The sequence below is a fragment of the Cupressus sempervirens genome, chromosome 7 (genome assembly GCF_028749045.1).
Source record: "Cupressus sempervirens isolate cs-2001-9-10 chromosome 7, ASM2874904v1, whole genome shotgun sequence".
Classification (NCBI taxonomy): domain Eukaryota; kingdom Viridiplantae; phylum Streptophyta; class Pinopsida; order Cupressales; family Cupressaceae; genus Cupressus; species Cupressus sempervirens.
Genome location: NC_143124.1, coordinates 469,881,600 through 469,897,214, shown reverse-complemented (window position 1 = coordinate 469,897,214; position 15,615 = coordinate 469,881,600). Strand labels below are relative to the sequence as shown.

At 32.5% G+C, this 15,615-nt stretch overlaps 2 pseudogenes; one reads left to right on the top strand and one right to left on the bottom strand.

The window, feature by feature from the left end:
• Positions 1-220: 220 nt before the first annotated feature.
• On the bottom strand, positions 221-3,289 carry LOC149547572 (65-kDa microtubule-associated protein 3-like; annotated as a pseudogene).
• Positions 3,290-6,582: 3,293 nt separating this feature from the next.
• LOC149547571 (type I inositol polyphosphate 5-phosphatase 4-like) lies at positions 6,583-11,136 on the top strand (annotated as a pseudogene).
• Positions 11,137-15,615: the final 4,479 nt, after the last annotated feature.

Genomic DNA, 15,615 nt, shown 5'->3' with positions numbered 1-15,615 from the left:
ATTATTTTGATCCGAACCATACTGTATATGCATTTGGAATTAAGAATCATTCAAATATTACTTTAATACAAGAAATTGTTTCTATATTCATTGAATTGTGAAGAATTCAAGTAGTATCTCGTAATCAAAAACATAAGGAAATTACAACCACCAAATTATGTGACTGAGAAGTGAGTCTGCAAAGTCTGCAGTTGCCCATTTTACTATAGACAACATTTTCCTAAGAAGCTTTACCCCAGTCAGGAATTGATACTCCAATGACACATCCACAATCAAAATCAGAACTACAAGGTTCCAGAATCAGAATCAGAAAATCCTCCAGCCAGACCTCCTCTTCACATGCAAATATCCATTTTTCAACTTTCTCAAGGATTTCCTTCCTGCTAAATGCCTCTTCTTTAGTCAAAGCAATCTGTTCTTCAACAGTTTCAAGAAGTACTGATGGATCAACCAACCCTGAAAACATTAAGAGATGAAACCAAAATCACATCAGTTGTCTGAGTGAAAATAGATATCTTTGATTATATTCTAACATAAGAAGCAAAACAAGCAGTGCCAAAAATTTACCAGAATCCAAGGAGGCAATTGCTTCATCCATAGTAATATTACTTTCTGAAAAAAGATGAGTTCTTCTACAAATTTCTTACAACTCTATTTGCTTCTTTAGAACAAGTTCCTTCATCTTGCTTCCTTTTAGCTCCTCTAGCCTTGCAACCTCTGCTTCAACCTACAGAATCATAATCATATTACATATACAAAAAGAAAAAGTGAGCTTACATGCATAAGAATGACATCAATATCTGCAAACATCAGATTGGATATAGGTCAACCTACATACATTTTCAATGAATTCCTCTGACAAAGAATTGGGAGAGAAAATTTCATGCTCTGAAGCTACAATATTACAAGTAACACTCTGGAACATCAGTTGCTCTTCAACAGGTGTGTCCATTAAATTCTAGAGTTCAAGCATAGTAGTAGCCAAATCTTGAAGCTGTAAACATCTGCAGTAGAAGAGTTTTAGCACTAACACAAATCACAAAACACACAACTTGCACAAAACAATACAACAAAATAAAATAAGTTGTGCAATTAAAACAAATGCCCTATAAAAGAACTTACCTTTTGCATTCTATTTCTTTTTTCTTCTCGCAATCTATGAATTGTCATTGCTAGTCTTTCAATAGTATCATCACTAATGCTCTTTGCCTATTCTGACTCATCCAAGCTTGGATGCACTTCTTTCACAGTGTATGAGAAATCTATGCCAAGGATCGAGCATAATTCATGAAGGGTATTACAATACTCAATTGCTTTGAACAAGTGATTATTCTGGGGTAAAAAAAATAGAGAGTGAGAACAAGGAAATATGGAACAGAGACAATGAATGTAATAAAGGTGTCAGGACACATTAAATGAAATTATGTGGTAATCAAGAGGAAGTTTACGGTAAATTAAGACAAAGCACAAGTAGGTTGACATATACAGTTTAAGAAATGGTATTTTGACACATCTTATGTTACTGGCCATCAAAATTCATCAAATGTTAGCAAAAAATAAATGAAAAACAATCAGTCTAGCGTCTGAAAAAAAGCCCCTCATAAATGAAAAATAGACATCAATGACAACTACCTCATAATATGTTTTCAAGCCAGAATCAGATAAGAATAACTGGGGTCACATATTAGAACTTTATATGCAATCTAGAGAATAAATATTTTAAAAGGATCTCTACATATAAAACAAGACTTCAAACATTCAGTAAGATGGGAGAGTGAAGAAAGCATTAAAAGCCCCTCATAAATGAAAAATAGAGATCAATGAAAACTACCTCATAATATGTTTTCAAGCCAGAATTAGATTAGAATAACTGGGATCACATATTAGAATTTTATATGCAATCTAGAGAATAAATATTTTAAAAGGATCTCTACATATAAAACAAGACTTCAAACATTCAGTAAGATGGGAGAGTGAACAAAGCATTAAGATTAAAGCAACATGTCGCTGAAAAGTAGGGAATTGTGAATTAACAGCAGGAAAAACTGATTGAACTGTAGTTATTACAATTGATCTCATGAGTAATAATATTACCCCATACTTGCAAACAATAATTCTATATCACAGATTGGCCATTGGACTGAAGAAAGTCTGAATCCCTTAAAATTGCCAACATAACATAACAAAGCCTAGATGTTTGAGAAAAATATGAAATGAACCAGTCATAAAATCCTTACCTTCTCCTCTTGAAGTGCTTGGAGTTGACTCTGGTATTCTTCAAGCTTTCTTACAGATAAATCGCTATAGTCTACACTAACAGCAGAAGGATTGAGCTGCATATATCTAGTAATTTCATTTGAAATCCTTTAAATTTGTGTCTTAACATCCACAATCTGCTTAATCCGGTCTTCCTTTCTCCGTCGCATTTCTTCCAAGTGTGGAGTAATAGCTTCGAGTTGTTCCTTCAAGCTACCTGGCTTTCTTTCTCCCTACATAATCAAAGTGTGTGCACATGTTCCACTTCAAAATTTTGACATAAAAGGTAATGATACAAAGACTCATAAATTCCATTAAGCCAGAGTGGTCTAAAGAGTCTCTCATAATGTGTTTAGGAGATTTTTTATCTATAATAATTAAGTAAGAAACATTTTATTGAATCTTACAGTGAGTTATTATTGAACCTGCTTGAGCAGAGGGCGATCTCCAAGTGCTGAAATTATGGAAGCAAGCTCTGATTCATAATCTGCTATCATCTGATGAAACTGAGCCCTCGATTGGTTTGCTTGATCCACTTTGTGTGTGTATACCTCCAAACACTCTTGTTCGAGCTGAAGCAACATTTTATCTCTTTCATCATCTGGTTCCCGTATTTCATCCCATATCAACTAAAATCAACCAACTGCTAGTTAATATCTCACCCAAATCTCTTTCAGGCTATTAAAACATTATGATTCATAAGCTTCATTATGTTATCATCATCACAGATATCATTAATACCCAAAAAAATAAACCCGTGTAAATCTGCAAATTCTTTTATCAGAAACATATTTTGGCTGAAAGGAAATAGACTCAAAAATTTAAAAGAAATTCAGCAAGGCCAACAGACTTTAAGATACAATTCCCCAATGGGAAAACTAGCATGAATTCAACTAAAATAAGCACACAATTTATCCATTTTGTCAACAAAAAGAAAGAATCTCATATAAAACAATTTTACCTATAGCTCATATAGAAGAGAACCACAAGTTGTTTCCAAATGTTATAGCTGGTCCTGTTGCATGCTTGACATTTTGAATACGCTACTAGGTGATTCCAAACTATTCTGTATCCGCCAACAATCGCAGCTTTATTAGATCAAGAATTTATGTAAAATAGATTTAAACATTTGTAAAATATGAAACCCTACTTAATTTGATTTCCATGAAAAGATGCTTATTGTCAGGCCCAGACTTCCAAGTCAAGAAAAGATAAATGCTTGGTAATATTAATTTGCCGCCAAATACTTGTATATTTCTAATTCGTTGTCTATAGCTTAAAACATGAATACATCTACTAAACAAAATACAAATCACTCAACAAATTTGAATGTGGTAGAAGAGTGATCAACAACATAGTGAATCGAGTCTATAGGTTTGTGGCATTGACGACACTTGTTGGTTTGAGAAGAGATTCAAAAGGAGGCCTGGTTAAGGATGCATTTCAATAGCAAGCAAGAGCGAAGACATGATGCATGCATCACTTTGATGAAAAGACTGGCAACGAATAACATGCAAACATATGCTTATTTTATAAACTTCAATGAAATCTATTTTCTCTTGATCAAATCAAAAGACTGCAAGACATCACTCAATGCATTCACATCATGATCTTAGCCAAATTATAGGAAGTCATTGTAATCAAATTACTTTCTTTCAATATAATGGGAGGAATCTCCTTTCACAGCAATTCACCAAAAACAAAAAACTCAAAACATGTAGAAAACAAAAAGTAGAGAATGTCATTTAAAGAACTTTTTCAGTGTGTTGAAGAAAGCTGCTAGGCAATACGGTATAGAACTAGATTAAACATATACCCACCATTTTAATCTCAAACAAGACATCCACTGAATTGTTATCCTATCTTAAAACAAAATAAAGATTCATGAAACTACCAATTTAAAAGGTTCATAGTGCATTCTATCTATTAAGCAAAGTGCAACTTGAGATAAAATTGTTTGAAAAGTAACCTTCCAGAACACGTGTAAAATGAAACGTACACTTTTTTTCAAGTTTGGATCAGGGATGTTCTACTTCTAGATGAAGAGGTTCTGCAAGTCTAAAATAAAACTACAGCTCCAAAATCAATGACAATTTTTCTGTTTATAGTGTTACTGCTGCCACAAACATAGGAAATATACATAAGAATATGCCCACTATTTAGAAACATCAAGACAGTAATACATGAGATCTTGAAGGGAAAAGAAGAGGAGGTTCATAGAATTAAAATTACAATTAACGAAAAAAAAATCATTTTGGCATATATGTGAAAAAGGAAAAATCGCACAGTCTAAGCCAAGGATAAATTCCATTTTAATTTCAGGTTGGGCATAAAATGCATTCACCAAGCACAAATGATTAAATAATATCTAGAGCAAGTCTTGATCTATTTCTCTAAATTTAAGCTCCTTCTAAACATAATATAGAAACTCTAACAAAAAGCTATTTAACTATTAGAAGTTACAGTGTTTTGATAGACAGAACTAGCACCTTCATGTCCTGGCTACCTTGTGGTAGATAACTGTCATGCTTGACCCAAGAAAAACAATCTAGGTGGCATGCAAATTTAGCATGGCATTCACCTTGAATTTTATCACAATGGAAGCCAAGTTCCTGCAGTCAACCAACAGTAATATCAGAATGATACAGTATCTTCACATAATGCAAACAACTTTAGGATAACGATTTACTGGAGATGAAAATTTATAAGCAGCCAAACACAAATTAAAAAATCACTTTGATAGGGTCTAGGTGAGAAATTGCAAAACCTTCTCATATTTGAAAACATAAATTAAAATTGAATTTTAAACTATATTAGTTTTCAGGAATAATGGGACTAGGTAAACAGCATTAGAGTGCCAGTCTCATATAACAATCAACTGGAAATGATATAGGAAGAGTTGTTCCTAGAGCAAGAGAATAAAATAAATCAAAAGAGAGAAATATACATACAACATTTTAAGTTTTAATTTTAATTTTAATTCTATCCAAACATAGGAAAAGTTAATTCTAAAGCTCGCACAAGTTCCAGCTAAAAATATTTTTTGTAAATAGACTTAATTAATGGGGTTGTGAGACTGGAGCCTAAGAAGCATCAATGCATTTAGACCTAGACAAATGAGGTAAGAAAAGAGTAAAACATTCTAACCATAATTGCAAAACTTGTTTAGTACTCACAAGCCAGATTGCTACGCGAGTTGTTATTAAATTCATGGTGATTCTTCCCTATAAAATTGATTTGGTAGTAGGGAAAAACACAATTTTTGTGCTAATACTTGTCCAAATCCACATTATAACCTTTTTCTACCTACAGTTTTTAAGAAAAACACTATTTTTCACTTCATTTCCAAACACAATTGGCAACTTAGTGTAATTAATCTTTCATATTTTACTTCATTTATTAATTTAAGTTATCTTGGTCGTGCATTTCATATTTTATATTTCAGTATGTCAGCAACAAAGGGTTTTTTATCAACAAAAGTATGAATAATATTTTGTCACATGCTTGTCCTAAGGTCAAATGGGATAAGTAATGGAATATACTTCTTTATACATAAGAACATAACAAACACTAATCTATTAAATAAAGAAATATCAACTTTCATGAATTTAAGATACTAAAATCTCAATTCTTATAATTTCAATTTCAATACATTGCTTACTTACAAATAATTTGTTTACTTTTAAATACTTTATAGAAATTATTAATTCCATTCAAAGTAAGAGATGCTTCTAACATGCACCATCCAATTTCAAATTTTAAATTGGGCAACCATTATTTTTCCCATAAAATATGATTTCTATCAACTTTTAGTAGTTACTAAATTTGAATATAAAATCAAATGTCAATATGATACTTCCACATGTCAATTTCTAAGCCAAAACATGATTTCATAACGTTTGCCCCACTCAACCTATTGCTCAAACTTTTAGATCTTAAACTATAAGAAATCCACGAAAAGAGAAGCTTGGTGTAACCATGTGATTAGTTCAAATCATACTTTAAAATATAGAATACTTTTTATAAATTGCAAGCCATGTAAACCTTGACATTCAAACTAATAAGTCAAAATCATTCTTCTCCATTGACAGAGCTTTCTATGTCTGGTCTTTTGGTTGGTTGTCAAAATAGTGGTTCTCCATTCTTATTTGCAAATATATTTCTTCTTAGCTGTGACATTAGCCCATAGCTAAGTAGAATCTCTGTAAATAAGAAAAATGTTTCCATCCATTCTCTGCTATCCATATAAAAGAGTGGTAGGGTTGCTAAACTCTTAAGACCCACATTTTTTGCTACATCATCATTCTATTCAACTTGTCTCTACCAATGGATGAAAAGAAGAATAAGGCATGTTTCACCGAAACAATCTTTTAACATTACCATATACATTGATCAACCCATGTTTTGTAGACAATGAAGTTGATTAAATGATCTTGCTTGGTTTTTTGTATGTGCAGTATTCATGGCCAAAGTTGGTTGCCAGGAAATGGCTAAATATAAAGTCAAAACCTGAAAAGTTTCAAGCTGATGGATTTATTGAAGGTAATCCCATTCTCACAAGGAAGAATGTGCACCTGATTTTTATAACTGTGGTTTAGTTTGTCCTTGTCTTGGATGTTCATGGTCGTATTGCACTATTGCTTTTACTTTTGAAAACTTTCTAGCTTGCTTCAATGAAGTTTAGTTTATCCTAAGATATTTCAAATTTCTCAAGGAGACCTCTAATACTACAGATCAATGCTCTTAAAAAAAGTTAATTTTTCTAGTATAAGGTCAAATATTTTGGTGCTCAAATCACTGTTTTGAAAACAATTATAAGTTGGGTGTTAATTTGATAACTTACCAAAAGACATCAACTCATTGGGAACCACTCTTTCCTGTCTTTGCGTTGCTATCAATTGTTATTAGATTTTCTAATGAGGGGAGGTCTATTTAGTGGCCAAGTAGAATTCAAGTTTTCAAGGTTTCATACTTGATACAAATAAAAATGATAAGTTGGTACAATTAGATTTTGTATTAATCAACATTTTGATTCAGGTTCCACGATCCTATTTGTATATCTGAATTAGCACAGTTGTAATTCTTACTACTTTTCTCGAACATGACAGAAAATTTGGTGACCAAACCTACATATGACACACCAGAAAGACATGAGCCATATATGTCTTAGGATACAAACGTGCAAGATCTAAGGTATATCACTCATTAAAGTGGATTTAGATAAATTCAGCTGAGATTTGATAAGGTGTTACTATTTTGCCACTGCCTATAAAATCTTTTCTTCTAAAACACTGAGCTATCAATTTAACCCATGTTGCATTACAAGAAAAATATGACTTCAATTTGTTTTTTTTGGGGTTGTAAGGTATTTGTGGGAACATGGAATGTAGGAGGTGAAGTGCCCCATAGTGGCCTCAATTTGGATGAATGGGTATCATCAAATTAGCAGATATCTATGTTTTTGGGTAAAAACAATATCCTCTCATCTCATTCCAATCAGTTGTATCAACAGAAAATGTGTTTACTCTTCTTTTTCTAGTCAATTGGGTTTCAATTCATGGGTAAGTCATTTTGTTAGGTGCATACAGGTAATCTTGTTCCTGTTGGGCCAGGGTGATTCCTCCTTTTCCTGAGTGTTCATCCAATCTTTTGATTTTCTTAGAAGTGGCCCTTGATCAACTATCTTCTAGAGATTATCAAGTGGAATCTCATCTCACTATCTTTAATTGCAGGTGTAGTATAACAACTGTGCCTGTGTAGTGTGCATTTGAGGTCTAAAAATAAACAGCTTTCATTTTACTTTTTTCAATTTGATTACCCCAACATGCCAGTTAGTTAATTTTACTGCATGCTGACCATCAACAGCTAACAATAAACAAATCAAATACAAACTTCACAAGCATAGATAGCAACTACCAAAAGACTGAATTTCTTGGATAAAAACCTGAGTCAGACTAATCAAAAGCTTGGTGTCTGAACAAAAAAGATATCATGAATGAAGTGTATATTGAAAAATGTTGGCAATAGGAGTTGTATTAAATGTAATTAGCTTGCTGTCAACCAGTTTCAATTAGGAATAGCAGCTTTCTCCTAAACAATATTTTGTTGCATTTTTTCTACTGTTCATTTTTATAGTTTAAAAAATAACTGCTTAAACTTAGAAAATTATAGATTGCACCGACAAAACTAAGTTCTCAATCTCAAAATCTGAACCTTTTTCTCAAAAACATGGAATCTGAGCATTCAATATACTGATAGAGCAACTAATAAATTATGAAATTCCATGAACCTTAAGCAGTGTCTTCCATAATGGGAATCTTAGTTACATAAAGCCATCAATTTGTGGATAAAAAGGAAAAAGCTAAAAGTCATGGTAATACTCGTAAAAAATGATAGAAACATCACTGATTAAGGCTTCACAATCCCTGAATCCCATATTTTACAAAACCTCTCTTTCAAAATTAAAGGATCCATTTAATTGCATTTAGTTACTACGTCATATACATACATAACTAAAACTTTCAAAAGATACTCATTTTAACATTAATTATTAGTCTATTTATGCTTAATGCATTTGTTATCAAAATTAATTATTTTTATATAACTTATAATTTATATATTTATATATAATGAATATATTTATATAATTAAAAATCAACTAACTAATTGTTCTCTCCAAACCACTGAAAGTGAAAGATATTCATCGAACATCAAAAAAGAAGTCTTGCCATGACCTTTTCATTTATTGATATTGATATTATCTCCTCTCAGAGAAGATGTTATATTCCTTAGTTTTAACCCCCTTTTTTGGATATCTCAATTGTTTTTGCAGGTTTCAGGAAATTGTGCCATTAAATGCTAGGAACATATTGGGTATAGAAGACAATGGTCTTGCTGCAAAATGGTTAGCCCTTATTCGCCATACATTGAAAAAAGATAAAAATCAAAGCATCATTTTTACATTTTGTAGAAAGGATGGGTCAATATCTTCAGAGGATCAAATTTATAGTTTTGATTCTGATTTTGAGGGTTCTCAAGGGCATAATAATTTTGCTCCATCTGGGTCACTTTCATCAGAAGATGAAAGTTCATTCAGTGGGAGAGATTCACCATATTATCTTTACTGTAGCCCAATCTCATACAATTCTTCATCAGAAAGATCCTCATCCAACTTGGGTGAGATGAATTAAAACTTTAATTCAAGTGGGCCAAATTATTTCTTGGCAGCTAGCAAATAGATGGTTGGCATTTTTCTGTGTGTTTGGGTGCATAGTGATCTGAGAAAACATGTCAGAGATATAAAAGTTTCTTGTGTTGGTTGTGGGCTAATGGACTACCTTGGAAACAAGGTATAATTAGAAAACTTGATTCATGTTTTCCACACTATTCAAATAAACTAATATTGTAGGGAATAGTTCATTTCAAGATTTTAAAAGTTGTTCAATATTCTTGTATCTAAGATTACTCATACTCTAGAGGAATACACATTTAATAGATATTTTACTTGTTTACAGGGCTCTGTTTCGATCAGCATGCTATTGAACCAGACAAGCTTCTGCTTTGTTTGTAGCCATTTGACATCAGGAGAGAAAGAAGGTGATGAGATATTGAAGAATTTTGATGTGAGGGAGATAATGAAGAAGACCCACTTTCACCAAACAAACAAGATTCTCTCACAGAAAACCCCAGAGAGAATTTTGGAGCATGAGTAGGTTTTAATATTGTATCCTTATACTCCCAAATAGATATTGAATGACTCAATACCATTAAATTTTTAAAGAAAAAGAAAATGAGAAAACTTCATATGAGATCTTACAATTATCTATAATAATTTATGACAAAGGTTTAGGTAATATGTTGTCTGTCTGATTTGGTTCTATATTTTCTTTCCTTTTGCAGTCAAATTATTTGTCTTGGAGATTTGAATTATCGTCTTGCACTCCATTATTATGACAGTAAACAACTCATGGGAGAAAACAACTGGGAAACTCTATTCAAAAAAGATCAGGTAGATACATAATCTATGGCATTGGATTAAAATGCCAAGGTTTGGATTAATTTTATGACCCAAATCATAAAAAAATCACTCTTAATGAATAATTCTATTGAACATTCATAGATGTGCTAAGATTTTATTGAAACTTTTTTTCAAAAATCTTTTTCTCTGTATATGCAGTGGGATCTAAATATCCAAGGGCATGCAGTAAGATGTCTTAGACTTGGCTCCTACTCATGGCCACGATGGATTTGATTTGAGGTAAGTCTTTCGAACCCAAACTGTGGTCTTCGAGCACCAATATTTAAATAGGAGTTAACAAAAAGAAAACAAACTTTGAAAAATATTCGAGGTAAGTCTTTCAAAAACAAACTATAGGTTGGGGGTCTCCTCGATAGGGGAGGAGAAGAGCTCAAGATCATTTATCTACTCAAAAATTGAAAATATTAGCAGAGAGATTAGGTGGAGGATTCATCAGAATGAGAGGGAATCATGAGATCATGAAAACTAGAAGGAGATTATAGGTTTGCAACCTAATTCCTAATTCTGTAGGTCTCATTATGTGTGATTGTTTATCATTTAGTTCATAACCTCTGCTTTTCCTTCGGTCATGAATCTATGACTAATTGCTATTGATTAGAGGTTTTATGCTTGACTTGGAATTTTAGGTTTATGGCTCTACATCCCTAATTGTGTGGCTGGGTAGAATAGCTTTTTATGGTGGTGGTTCAAGACGGGGGATGCAGAAGAGATTGCAGAGGCATCACTATCTGGCAGGGCCTGGTCAGCAGCAGCGAATACAGAGGAGGTTTCAGCAGTTCATGTTTTCATTGTTGAACACACAAGACTTGATATCCATGGTCGCCGCAGGATATGTTGAATGATAGCAACGATGGGTATCAAATCTTTCGGGGGACACCCTTATATCATCTAATATGTCCTATCTGCATTCCAGTTTTCCATTCTTCCGATAGCACTCATATACTCGAAGTAGAGTCATGAAATTTGACATATTTTACTCTATGCGTTTGGAATGCTATCCCTAAATGAAATCGATATTATGTGCCCATTCTTACTCCCCAAAATTTAAAGGAATCTATTGGTTCATTGGAAGAAATAGAAGTTTGAAGCTTAAAAAATGACAAACTAGGGCACGCCCACGGCTTCCACTGTTACAGCAAGTCATTCTTCCTCAATACTCCACCAATCGATCTCAGATCAAAATGAAAATGGATAATGAAGACAAGAGAAACTTACAAAGAGCATCTACTAGTGTTTCACAGTGAGGACAGATCTTTTTGAGGTATTCAGAAGAGTGAAAACCATTTTTGCATGCAGCTCCCGCGCGCGGGCAAATGCATAACAATGAAATAGAGAAATCCCTTTTTCAGTTTAACATTATGAAGCCCGTGTTGGTCAAAATTTTGACCAACACGGAAATGGATTGAAAAAAAAAGATGTTTTTCCTTCCATATTTCGACCAATCTAAAACATTTTAATAGATGGTCGAAAATTTTGGTCGAAAAATAGGGTCAAATGTACTAGTGTATAGACCATTCAATTGAACTATGTATTTGTTGTAGCCTTCCTATAGGAGGAGGATTAAGTTGAACTATTCATCTAGGATTCCACATTTTGCATGCATGTCTACCAGAGTAGTTGCGACTTTAACAAATATATTAACTCAATATATCTATTTTGTGCATATCCAGCAACCATGACTTTTGATGACCACATTATGTTCAGGCATCATGTCAAACAATTCACATGACTTATCTATGCTTCCATTTTGCAAGCATGTCTCCCATGGAAAATGCTACTACTTCATCTGCACCGTCTGACAAAATCCTTTATGGTTTGAGGGATGCCTATAGCTTATCCCAAAGCTCTCATTCAATAGTTATCAGATGATCAATCAAGAGAAAACAATTGAGAGCCTAGAGTGACACAATTTTTAGATGATCATATGAAATGAAATGGGTGTACGAGTAGAAAGAAACTAGAAAGACATTGTGTACAAATGAAGGCATGAAATGGATGATTTTCAAGCACTCAGCATAGACACTCAACATTCAATACATATCATTGTTCAAGATCAAATGGGTGTGTGGGATTATACGCATAGTGAATAATAAAGGGGATTACTTTCAATCATGTCCACTCACTATCAAACAATTCATATTCTACAAATTCAAGATCCTAAAACTTTTTTTGATGTGCAGGCCATTGAAACATACTGTAGGGAGGATGACAAACTTATTCTCAACTTGCAAACTTAGGCGAGTGATACAAATTGTAGAATCTTAACATATGGTTGTTCAAATTCTGTATCTCCTAAATGATTTCCTTTTAGCGTATAACTTTCTGTGCATAGCTGACAAGTTTGCTTATTGTATTAGGCATATTAATGAAGAAGCATATTAGTTATTGTCGGTGTTTACAATAGTTTGATTAGTTACTATTGATTTTTTTTAGGAATTCTATAAAAGAGTTCAAATGCCTTGCATATGATATGACATTTTGCATGCATCATGCGCTCTCTCATCTGGCCGATGATGGATTATGGAGAGTGATCTAAAATGATGATGCTAGAAAACACACACAATCAAATCCAAAATAAACTTGCATTAAAAATGGATTGTGGAAATCTGATATTGTTAATTTTGCATGCATGTCCACTAGGACAATCATATGTTTAAGTTGTGATTGTCCTATTGGACATGCATGCAAAATTAACAATACCAAATTTCCACAATCCATTTGTAATGCAAGTTAATTTTGGATTTGATTGTGTGTGTTTTCTAGAATCATCATTTTAGATCACTCTCCATAATCCATCATCAACCGGATGAGAGAGTCCATGATGCATGCAAAATGTCATATCATATGCAAGGCATGTGAATTGTTTTATAAAATGCCTGAAAAAAATTTTACACCTAGGCGTTGGTAGAAATTTTGACCTTTATTAGTCAAAATTTCTACCAATGCTTGGGTGCTTTCTACCTTAATTGGTCAAAATTTCTACCTTCACTGGTCAAAATTTTCTACCCTCATTGGTCAAAATTTCTACCTTCAAAGGTCAAAATTTTCCACCTTTATTGGTCAAAATTTCTACCTTCATTGGTCAAAATTTTCTACCTTTGTTGGTCAAAATTTCTACCTTCACAAGTGAAAATTTTCCACCTTCATTGGTCAAAATTTCTACCTTCATTGTTCAAAATTTTCTACATTCATTGGTTGAAATTTCTACCTTCACTGGTTAAAATTTTCTACCTTAGTTGCTCGAAATTTCTACCTTGATAGGTCAAAATTGTCATATCCCCTTAATTAGCCAAATTGTAAATTGTTTTAAATGTTTAATATTGATATACATTATATTCACCACCTTATCATTGATTTTGAGCATTCATAAATATTTAATAAATTATAAATGTAATAAGAATGTAATAAATTATATTACAAATGTTATTAACAATAAAATATGAATATTATATTTAAATGCTATATTATATTATATTATATTACGAATGTTATATCCGATTAGATATATAACTTTTATTATAAAAAGACAAAAGAATACAACATAATATTTAATAAGCAATTAAAGCACATGGTTATGCCTTTTCATCTACGTCGCTTCCACCAAAGAAGATGTGGTATTTAATTAGGGTTAGGGCTAGTAAATGAAAAGGCAAGAAAGAGTTTGGAATTAAAAAGGAACAGTATAAAAGGAAATACCTCTTCACGTGAGGTTTGCAGCAGAAGATTCATCGTGTCTACAGCCATTAAGTCCTCTACGTATCAATCAAGGATCATAATCCCTGCACAGGATTGATATCGAGTACTATGCACTGTATGTTGGCAGATACCTTTGTCAGGTACAGTGACCAATCCTATTCAATGATCAATGCAAATAAATATAATAGTTTCACAAAGGTAATCAATGATAATAAAGATGTGGGTTATATCAACATGCAAATTTTATTTCATAAATGTAATCAACATTATTAATAAGATGCAATTAAACATAATAGCTTCATTAAAGGAGATCAGTGATAGTAATAGAAGATGTGGTTTATAAACCCTAGTCAATGTTATAAATAAGATGTGATTTATATTTCATATGATTTACATTTCACAAAAAAGGTAATCAATGTGATGGATAGTAGGCACGACTTACATAAGGAACATTTGTTTAAAATTAATAATCGAATGAATGCTAGGTTATTAAAAGAATATACATTGTGTTAATAATTAAATTAACATTAGCCCTTCCATTTAAAATACACATTTAAGATAATTGAATTACTCTTTATTAAGGTTGACAAATGAATTAATATCAATCTTTCAATTGCAAGAATTTACATTAATATTTCTGAGAATGACTGAGTAGATTAATCTATCAGATGAGGCATTAGAATAGTAATTAAATAATTCTTGAAAAATTGACAAGATCATGATTGTCCACGTTGAGATAAGGCTTGTGGTGGAATGGACTGGGTGACATCACTTGGGGTACTGGATAAAGCCTACGGGTATTGGGTAAGGCCTATGGTGACGGGATATCCCAAGGTACATCATACAAAGGCACCTTCTTGGATTTGATGATTGGAGAGAGGTAACGATAATGAGGACAAATGGTGAGGCCCACTTGTTGGGTAACAGGGCACCCTATTATGGTTCCTCCTATATTTTAATAATTTTCTAACACCACAAAACCATGTCTTTATTGTAGAATAGTTTGATAAGATTATTTTTAAAATTTAAATCTGATGTAATCTCTAAAATTAAGAATATAAATACTTTGTGAGGATTTCTTATAGGAAGTTCCAAAAGGGGACATTACAAGTGGTATTAGAGCCACCTTCTTGCTAGCCTATGGAAATTAGTTAATGTAAAAACACCAAAGGGATCATAAAGCATTAGAAAGAGAAGGAAGGAAACATTCCACCAGAATTAACAATCAAATAAGTAATGAATTAAAAGCCTTCATTGAACAAACAAACCGAACTACTCAAGCACTCATAGAACAAATAGAAAGAAATGCCAAAGGTATAACTAAGCAAAGTGAAACAAACAGACTCCTTTTAGAAACCCTTTGTAATATAAATAAGAATGGGAGAGATACAAATTCCCATCAATCTGAAAAATGACAATACTAAGCTGCATACTCTAGAATTAGAACATAGACCCACTAGACCCCCCTTCCTACCAAGAGAGGAACAAGAAGATGAGGATGAATTAAATGTTGTGAGTAATATAAATGATATTATAAATGATTATTCAAAATTTGACCCTAAACTTAGAAGGGAAATACCTTTCAAAGACTATTGTGATGCTCAGATAAAATTAGTCAATATGAA